Raw genomic sequence first — 10,213 nt, forward strand, 5'->3', positions numbered from 1 at the left:
TTTTTTCTTTAATTAATAAATGAAGGGAACCTGCTGTTGTCTTTCTTCACTTGGTTATACCTAGGATTGGTCAGTTGTTAATTATCTATTAACGCTAAAGTTTATGTCTTCATACATGTATATAGGACTGAAATAGAACTTGTCTAAGCAAAATATTAGTACCCAACCTTCAAATGAATAATTTTTAATTGTTAATTAAAAATAGTTATATCATTTTTTACGACTACATGTTTCAAATAATCCCACGAAAGAAACTGTACATGTCAATCGACATGATTCAAAAACCCCGCTTATCAATACTAAAAAAAATCTTGATTAAAAGTAGATTGCCCTAGTAATTTTCTCAAATTATCACGAAAACCAATCGATTGATCAAATCATGAAATCGAAAAATAAGACAGTTATTCCTTAAACACTTGAAAGATAATACATAAACAACTTTCTTAGTCGCCCGCGAAAAGCCGTGGTTGCTCTAACCATGCTCTAGAGTCGCGAAGTAAAGAGTCGATCTTTTCATCATTGGTTCCAATCCCAATGTGGATGAGACCGTATAAACTGACATCCGGTGTAACAGTTAGTGCTGACACTAAAATGAATCTGCTCAATAAGCCCTTAGTACCGGGTATAGGACAAAAGAATTTACGGTTCAGCTTTATTGTGCCATAAAAATGTTTTAATGTTTTCCAAAAGTTCTGAAACTGGCCTAAATATTATTTGAGATTATGACTGTGAAAGATCAGGAAAAAAATATGGCAAAAAAATATGGCATGAAGGATTACCATTCTGGAAATACGACGTGATTAATTTGATGCATTTCTCTATTTCAAACAGAAAAAGTATCGGAATGACCCATTTCAAGGGAAATTTTCCTTTCAGAAAATTTAATAGTGTCCACAGCCGTCGCCCACTTTAACTTTTGGATATATTGTGCAAAATAAAATAAAAAAATTACATATTGCCATACGTTGGCATCGGTGTTTCACAAGCACATCTTGTTTCCAATAAATACAACTTCACAGAATCAATAAAAACAATAGGATACCGACGTATTAATGATTAATATTTTCAACATAGATTTTTATTTGTTGGCGAACAAATCATACAAAATCAAGATGTGTTTGTGAAACTCTGATGCCACTGTATGGCAACATAGCTAACGTTAAACTTTCTCAAATGCAGGTCAAATATGTTCGTCAATAAAGTAAGGCCTTTTCACAAGAAATACATACAAATGTAAAATAAAATACATTTTTCTTCATTACAATATAGAACAACGACAGAGACAGCGTATGTATGGATACAAACTCTACATTTCTAACAGTACAAACTTCCGTCTCCTACACGAGGCTTACCTGTGTTACAGTCATACAGGATTGGAGTTACCTAATCTTAACGTCAATCATACATGCGTTTCATTTGGACGATATGTTATTTTCTACAACGAAAGAGTTCCTGGTGTGACGTATCCTGGCGATCAGAAAGAAACATATACACAGCTGTGTGAAGTAATAGTTCAAGGTAATTTTATTTCTTTTGAAGATTGTCTTTTAAGATTGGGTTCACAATGTATCGTACAGCCTTGTATTAAACTATGAAATTGTGCCTATATTTTATACTATTTATAATTTTTTTAATGAACCAGAATGCATTATGTATGCGAAATATTTGCCGTGTATATCAAATACGATATTCTGAACCAAAACAGGTTCTACCATTTTAGCGGTGACCCTTAGAATACTAATCCAGAGGCATGGAAATAGTTCATATTAATTAAAAAAAAAATAACTTTTTATAGTCATGTTATTTGTTTTCTTTAATAGACTTAATCTACAAATCCATAAATGTAGAAAACATCTCATTGGCTTCATAGAATAAAATGATACAAAAGTAGGTTGTAACTGTTACTTTGCCAAGTGCTCTGCATTCTTAAGAGACATTGAGGGTCTTTCGGAAGAGATCTTAAATGCCGAAGTTCCGTGTTACGATAGACGTTTGCAAGACCCTGAGGGCCTAGTACAGATAAAAAAGTCCTTTATCGGATTTTAAGCTTTAGAAGAAAATCGTGAAGCACGTAGAAATTAATGTATGATGCAAGATATAACTTAAAGTTCTTGCACATGCCAACTTAAACAAGGTTGTCTAAATCCTTGCTTCATCAACTTATTAATGAGAAACTTGTGTAGCTTTGCAAAAATTATCATATCAGAGCAAGTTCTTAAGGTGGGATTTTTCTCTGGTTTCTCACTAGATAAAATATTCAAAGTACATTTGCTAATATCTCTATATATTCTTTCCTCATCACAATTGTACAACTTTTAATAGAAATGGTAAACTGCATTCGAAAATTAGCAGGGACGGAATTGTGGCATATGTAAAATATATTCTTTTCTGCCTCTCAAATTTTTATAGAACAATGAATTTAGTTATAATTTTTACATAATCAAAAACTTGAAGAACTTTTCAAATGTTAGTTTAGGACATACGCAATGCACCATACCTATTGATAATTTTTCAAGATATTATAAATTTAAACTTATAATACCATAATATGTTCTTAGACAAAAAATCAGCATGTATTACCAGGGGTTTTGAAAAGATATCAATTTATGAAAACGTAAGCATTTTTCATATAAAAATGTACAAAAATTACGAAACAAGAATTCCATATTATTTTTCATCATAATTTGTTTTGGAAGAGGTGTATAGATCCATATATAGTCATTAAAAGTATTGCACAAAGGTCCTTGATTTAGTGAAAATCTTCAACTCCAGGGAAGAACCCAATAAAGTTCAAACTACGTTACGTATGGCCTTAAATGCATAATAAAGGACTTAAGTTCCTAAATATATCAAATAAATATGATTTTCAACTAAACTAGAACTGAATTTGCTTTTTATAAGCTTCCAATCAGAGTACAGATTCGGCACAAAAATCTGTAAAAATATTTTTCTCTTAGTAAACGATCACTTTTTGTTTTTGTATCATTTTGTATCTTTATAAGGCAACTTTACCATATGTGAAAATTAAAAAATCTAAATATAGGAAGTATAAAAAAATAACTAATAAATTCTAATTTAGTGATATAGTCTTCTTGATTCTTGATTCTGTGAACATTTCATCAAAATTTAAATACAAGAAATGTGAGAAAAATCCTACATTAAGTAGCGAATAAGTTGGAAGTCATTAGTAGATGGTAATGGAATAGTACTACTTAAACAAAAGAAAATTGTCGTTAGAAAAACTGGTTATCTTTTTTGTCATATAATTTAGTTGTTAGTTGGCATTTACAGTCTGTGGTCAGTAAAACATTCAAATATAAAGAAAAAATAAAGCAAAATTTGTAATGCCTTTAATTCAAGTTCACTGGCAAATATTGAGTCGACACATGAAGGAAAATAGCCAAAATTAATAGATAAATTGATCTGAGTGGCAAATTTAAGGCCAAATGCGGTGTTTTCCTCTTCTCCTGTTGTAGATCTTGAATAAGTTCTTGAATAAAGAAGATGGGCGCATTTGGCGTGTGATCTGCAGGAATCAATTGTACGAAACATTTATGGTTTAAATGTCCATGATTTGGTTGGCTGAACATACCTGGTCAGATTTTACGAACATGTCCATAGGGTTTTTTTCATTTAGTTTGAAATACCTTGTCAGATTGTAACATTTATGCCCGTTTTTCCTAGGGGGTACTTTAACATAGTAATGTTTCACAAAAATAAACACCTAAAATATTTAATTCAAAAATGCATGATACGTGTACATGTACATTATAGAATAGAAGTTTGCTCGAGAACCAAACTTAACCAAAATTCATCTAATTCAAAGTTATAATACATTAGTACATAAAACGAAACTGACAAATTAAATGATTGTTTGCATGGAAAAAAAATTAACGCCCCATTCCAGGCTTAAACCAAAAACTTTTCGCTGCGAGTGCACTGGACAGTTAGCTCAACTTACTGAGCTATCAGCGCTACACATATAGACACGATTTTAAAAGGACAAAGAAGCACCACATTCACACACTTGGATTGTTTGGGGAAAAGTTCATTTTTCGTGGTCTCTGGGTCTTCTCTCCATTTTTAAAAAAATTGTATTCGTTTCTTTGGACTAAAATACACACAAATAACGTTTCAAAATCATGGAGAGAAGACCCAGAGATAGAAAAAGTTTAGAAAAACGTGTTTAAAAATGTACCATTTTGTACCAAATGTCTGATCTGGCCAATTTTAAAGTTATTTTCTAGCAAATCAAAGCTCGATTTCGGGAAAATATTTTCCTTTCCAGTTGCACAGGAGCCCGATAAATTAAAAAAAAATTTTAAATTTCATGTGACATGTCAATGAAATTTTCACTTTTCAATTACGCCCAGATTCCTGCTGAATGCCAATCAAAAGCGCCCTCGTTCTTTTACTTTAAAGAACTATCAAAACAAATCAGGTAACAAAGAATTACAATTAGTGCTTATAAGAATTCCGAACGTACGTTGGAAAACTGGGTCTCCACAGACTACATAAATGTTGTCTCTGGGGAAGTTCAAAATCCTTTTTGCGTCAATTTCAAAGAACTCGTATTAATATGTTTTATTTTAAGTAATTTCCCTGATTCATGCTGAACTCAACCTTGAAAAAAGAAAGACAGCAGTGACTTTTTTAAAAATGAAAATGAAAATAAATGTATACCTAAAAGATTGGATGTTTCTAAAACAAATGCATATGTTTCAAAGGTTGTGACAAGGATGGTGTCTATGGAAGTAACTGCAATGAAACCTGTCCTTCAAACTGTCAAGAGAGAAGATGCTACGTAACTAATGGAACTTGTGCTGCTGGATGTGAAGACGGTTGGATTGGGGAAAAGTGTCTTGATGGTAAATTTACAAAGTGACATATGGTATCTCCTTACTTATGGTTTGTTAAAAAATTATTTTCAAATTTAAGTTACAGAATTCTTAATTTAACTTTTAACTACATTCAGCTCTAAAAAACCCTTTTCTGTCTTTTATATGGCTTACATGCAACTATGAGAGAAAATACAAAACTTTGTAAATTTAATGAATGAATGATAAAGTTACATTTACAAAATGAAAAAAAAATGCATGCCAATCATATTTTAAAAATAAACGTTTTCCAATCCAACTACGTGGATGGCGAGGAGGTGTGGTATTTAAAATGTTTAAAAGTAAACTCGAAACTTCGAAGAAAAGTGCGACCTTTTCAATATTTTTGTTTCTTTAATATTTAGATTATGAAAACCAACAGGTATTTCACATGTCACATATAAATTTTGATGAAATATTGTCATTAAAGAATTCTTTTCTCATATTTAACAATTTAGTACTTAAACTTCCATTTTAATGTAAATATTAAGAATGATTCATATAATGAAGGATTATTCAACTTTATAAATTTAAAATTATGTAAAGTACTTGTAAATTGAATATATAAAACTAATATAAAATCTAAATGTTAAATCATACCTTATTTGACGTCACAATTTTTTTAACATGTCATTATCAAAAAATCAAAATCCATATTGGAGTTAAGCTGTTACAATGGCTGCTTCATTAATTGTAACAAAGGATAATAAATAATTTTGAAATATAATATCTACATTTGCAGTAAAGGCAAAAGGTTAGGACAAAAGATCAATATAAGTATTGAATCATTACTCAAAGTTTGGACACGCCGTTGCAGACTGTAATGGGGCTATGTCTTTTTAGAAATAATGATTCAATACTTTTAAAAATATCTCAATTTTTTTAGCTTGTCCAGCTGGATTTTACGGAGCTGAATGTAACAGAACATGTTCAGACCGATGTAAAAATTCTTTTTGTAATCACACGACTGGTGATTGTGAGGGGTGCCGTGCAGGATGGATGGGACATGAATGCAATGAAGGTAAGACTGATATAATAAGTTTCTAGCCCAAAGTGATTGCCAAGACTTAGACTTTTGAGATATAATATTTATGTAAACGACCTTATGAATGATCCTCTGTGCAATTTTTCTGAAAATAATCTATCTAGCTACATTTTTAGGCCACCTGAGTAACTCAGGTGACCTATTGCTATCCGTTTTCGTCCGTCGTCGTGTGTCGTGCGTCGTGCGTCGTGTGTTAACATTTGAACATTTTCAGCTTCTTCTCTGAAACCACTTAACCAATATCAACCAAATTTGGTATACAGCATCTATGGGTGAAGGGGAACAAAAATTGTGAATTTCATGGTCCCTGTCCCCCTGGGACCTGGGGGGTGGGGCAAAAACCACTAAAATTATTGCAATCTTAAAAAATCTTCTTCTTTACTCCTGGACATCAAGCAGGCAAACTGTTGTTATGAATTTAATAAGCATTGAGTCCTCTACTTAAATTGTGAAATTCATGGCCCCAGGGTCAGGGGTTCTAGTGCTAGGGCGGGGCTATATAAATTATATAGTGATAATGCATGATTTCTTTGAAAATCTTCTTCTCTGCTCCTAGGTATTAAATAAACTGACCAAGTACATAGTTATGATGAGCAAGAGTGCCTCTTCCAAAATTGTGAATTTTGTGACCCCAGGGTCAGGGGTTTTGGTGTTAGGGCGGGGCTCTATTGATCATATTGTGAAAATGCATTAATTCTTTGAAAGTCTTCTTCTCTGCTTCCGGGTATTAAATAAACTATGTAATTAAATAGTTATGTTGATCAAGAGTGCCTCATCCATAATTGTGAATTTTATGACCCCAGGGTCTGGGGTTCTGGTGTTAGGGCGGGGCTCTATTGATCATATAGTGAAAAGCATTTATTCTTTGAAAGTCTTCTTCTCTGCTTCGTATTAAATAAACTATGTTATTAAATAGTTATGTTGATCAAGAGTGCCTCATCCAAAATTGTGAATTTTATGACCCCAGGGTCAGGGGTTCTGGTGTTAGGGCGGGGCTCTATTGGTTATATAGTGAAAATGCATTTATTCTTTGAAATTCTTTCCTTTGCTCCTGTGTTTAATGCCAATGATCCAAATATATATATTCATGATGAAGAAAGGTGACCTAGCAAAATGGTTATTTTTTATGCCCCCGCCCCTTCCCTGGGTCGGGGTGAAGGGGGGGGGGTGTACAAAGTCTGAAAATAAATTAATGCTTTGAAATTTGCTCTTTGGTGTTAATCAACCATTTTATGATAAAATTTGCAAAATTTTGAAATATGTGGCCCCAGGATCAGTGGTTCCTTTGGGATGAGGTGTACAACTGGTTATAAAGTGGAAGTGCATTTTCTCTTAATGTTACTCTGATCTACCTCTGGGTATTAAGTAAATAGAGTTAGCATGCTAAGTCTAAATTATTATAAGCAATGGTACCTCTTTCAAAATTGTGAATTGCGAATTCCATGGCCTCTGGTTTAAAACATGAACCAAATTTAATTGTTTGAAAGTTGTTGCACAATACTCAGGTGACCTATAAGGCCCGTGGGCCTCTTGTTAATTTACCGGCTAAATATTGAAAATTGTTTGATAGGAACGACTCAATATAATGTTACTTAATATTTACATAAAAAATCAAAATTTTGATTCGACGACAAATTCTGAATTTGTGTGGCAAAACCACTAAAAGAAGTTAACTTAATAGTGGTAATATTTGTTACATTCCTGGGGACCACATACAAACATATAAACTATATATTCATGCATGCAAAAAGAATTATCTGTATTAAAAATGTTTTTGGGATGTTTGTAAGTCATTTTGAGCAACTTGTTCTGCAATGGAAATTAAATCAAAGGATTTAAATGTCAAAAAGAAACATTATATGACCATAATGCTATTTTTTAAAACAATCTTCATGAAAATTTTAAAATAAATTTTAATCGTAAAATCTATCAAATACTGGTACCCTATTTTGAAAAAATGGGGAAAAATTATGATTTACAGCATGCAGTCATGAAACGTATGGAGAAAATTGTGAACAAAATTGTAGTGGAAACTGTCAAAACCAGGAACAGTGCAACAAAATAAGCGGGGATTGCGATCATGGGTGTGCGAAGGGTTATATCGGCACAAAATGTAAACAAGGTAATCACCGCATTACATGTTTGTTCCTTAAAACGTTATTACATATTAAACACTTCATATTTTTTTAATGTAATGTGTCACCATAACGCATGGTGTATGCATACCCAATAGACATTGGTTATTCACCTCAAGTAATGATTGGATAATATCATGTGCAGCTGACGTATATTTAAGTTTATCTGAATTTCAACATTTCATTAAGAAATAAAGATACCAGGCGAGGACAATGTGGAAATGATTGCAAAGAAAAAAAAAGTATCATACTGAAGATTATATAATTTGAGGCAGTTAAAATGCTTATTATAGCGTGTTCTTAATCGACAGCATTTGCTATCTTATTAAGAACCCTACCATGAATAACGGTCCCCAATTATATTTTTCTGTTAATTTTTTATCAAGATTATCAACTTAGATAAAAAAATTATAGTGGAGAAGAATACATTGTTAGAGATATGAAGATAAACGGTTATGATTTTCAAAAGTTTAGTAAGACTTAAGTTCTAATTTAGTAAGCAGAGCGAACAGGGTCCTCTGAAAACAAAGGTTGGATTAGGTGCGGTGGAGATGATAACATCCCTTGTCAACCGAACACTCAAGTCTTTTGTCCTTTTAATGACAAAAAACGGAAAAATCCGTAGAAATATCAGTAAATAAAACAGACTGTGTCTTTTTAATTTCTTTTATTATAAATTATTTTTATTATAATGAAATTATCAAAATGTCTATAATTAATAAAGACAAAGGAAAAAAAAAATACAAATTTTAGGAAAAGTTTGTTTTCTTTTATTTTTATGTTTTTAACCGTGTCTTTAAAACTTAATTGTAAGATTTATTTAATTTGCAGAATGCAGTTTTGGTACATATGGTAAAAATTGTACAAAACTGTGCAGCGGAAACTGCTTTGAAAATAAAACCTGTGATAAGGTTAATGGAGAATGTATGGATGGATGTAGGGAAGGTTTTCAGGGAATTTTTTGCAATGAAAGTAAGTCTAATAAAATTCTATAATGTGTTACTAATGTTGTAAATCTGCTCATTTCTGTCATTGCAGGAACACATTTGCTTAACTTTTACCTTTATTAAAAATCTACACAGCATTTAAGTGAATGTCAAAGAGATTTAAATGAATTTTGCTTTTGGAGTTTGAATACAGATATATTTATTGACTGCATGTTGTTTTACTTCCCTTTCGAGAATGAGTTTGAATAACGATTGAGGTCCGTATGTTAAACATATGTAATATTGAATCGTGTCACACGATAAATAGCATCTCTCACTTAAGTTGATGTTACAGGGAATGCAAATATGAAAAGTAGATTTTTCAAAACTCTATGGCCGTTATGTAGACTGTTAGTAAATATAACCTATCGTTGGTTCGAATTTTAGCCGATTTGTTTCATATCAATTGTAGATTTACAAAACAATGAATTTGACTATTGTATGTTCCTTTAACGCATCGTTTCATAGAGAGATGCTGATACATCCTTGGTACCTGACCCCAAGTCTAGAATTTCCAGGGGTCCACGTTTTTTGCCCTTATTTATATCTTTTAAAGATATTTAAGATTAAACACCATTTGTTATCACAATTTTTTACATTTTTTTGGAACTTCTACATTTAGCTTGTGCCAAGGACTACTTCGGTAAAAATTGTTTGCAGAAGTGCTCTGTGAATTGCTTTGAAATATGTGATAATATCAATGGAAAATGCCAATGCAAGAAAGGATGGATGGGGAGAAATTGTTCCATAGGTATGTTACATAAAGAGATAATATTGTTATCATTCAATATTAATTGCTCCTGATGTTTACGTAGTCATTGCAGCCTGGATGACTGGGCTGCTCTAAACATGCATTTGTAAGTTTTAGATTTGGTGTAATGCGTTGATGTTCGAAAAGTTATTCAAAATCAAAGTTTAACCATTTATTTGAAAGGTTAAATATCAGAATTTTTCTCTTAATAAATTACAAAATGCACAATATATTTACTTTATAAATAGAAGTACATCTTTAAAAATGTGTATATTTTTAGATATACAAAATTGTATACATTTATTATCAGTAAGACTATTGATATTCATTAAGTTAAATATATTTTGATGATCTGTAAGTGATGCTTGTGCCTGATTCTAATTTATATTTGATGTAGCAAACAGTTACTGGAGGAATAA

At 31.7% G+C, this 10,213-nt stretch overlaps 1 long non-coding RNA gene across 1 annotated transcript; it reads left to right on the top strand.

The window, feature by feature from the left end:
• The first annotated feature begins 1,415 nt into the window (after positions 1 to 1,415).
• On the top strand, positions 1,416 to 5,858 carry LOC134270367 (uncharacterized). Its single transcript, XR_009992791.1, has 3 exons — positions 1,416 to 1,518; positions 4,728 to 4,868; positions 5,764 to 5,858. It is a non-coding gene; the product is annotated as an uncharacterized LOC134270367 (long non-coding RNA).
• The last annotated feature ends 4,355 nt before the right edge of the window (positions 5,859 to 10,213 follow it).

Source organism: Saccostrea cucullata, unplaced genomic scaffold (genome assembly GCF_032062105.1).
Source record: "Saccostrea cucullata isolate Sc308-1 unplaced genomic scaffold, CSIRO_AGI_Scuc_v1 ctg18638, whole genome shotgun sequence".
In the NCBI taxonomy this organism is placed as follows: domain Eukaryota; kingdom Metazoa; phylum Mollusca; class Bivalvia; order Ostreida; family Ostreidae; genus Saccostrea; species Saccostrea cuccullata.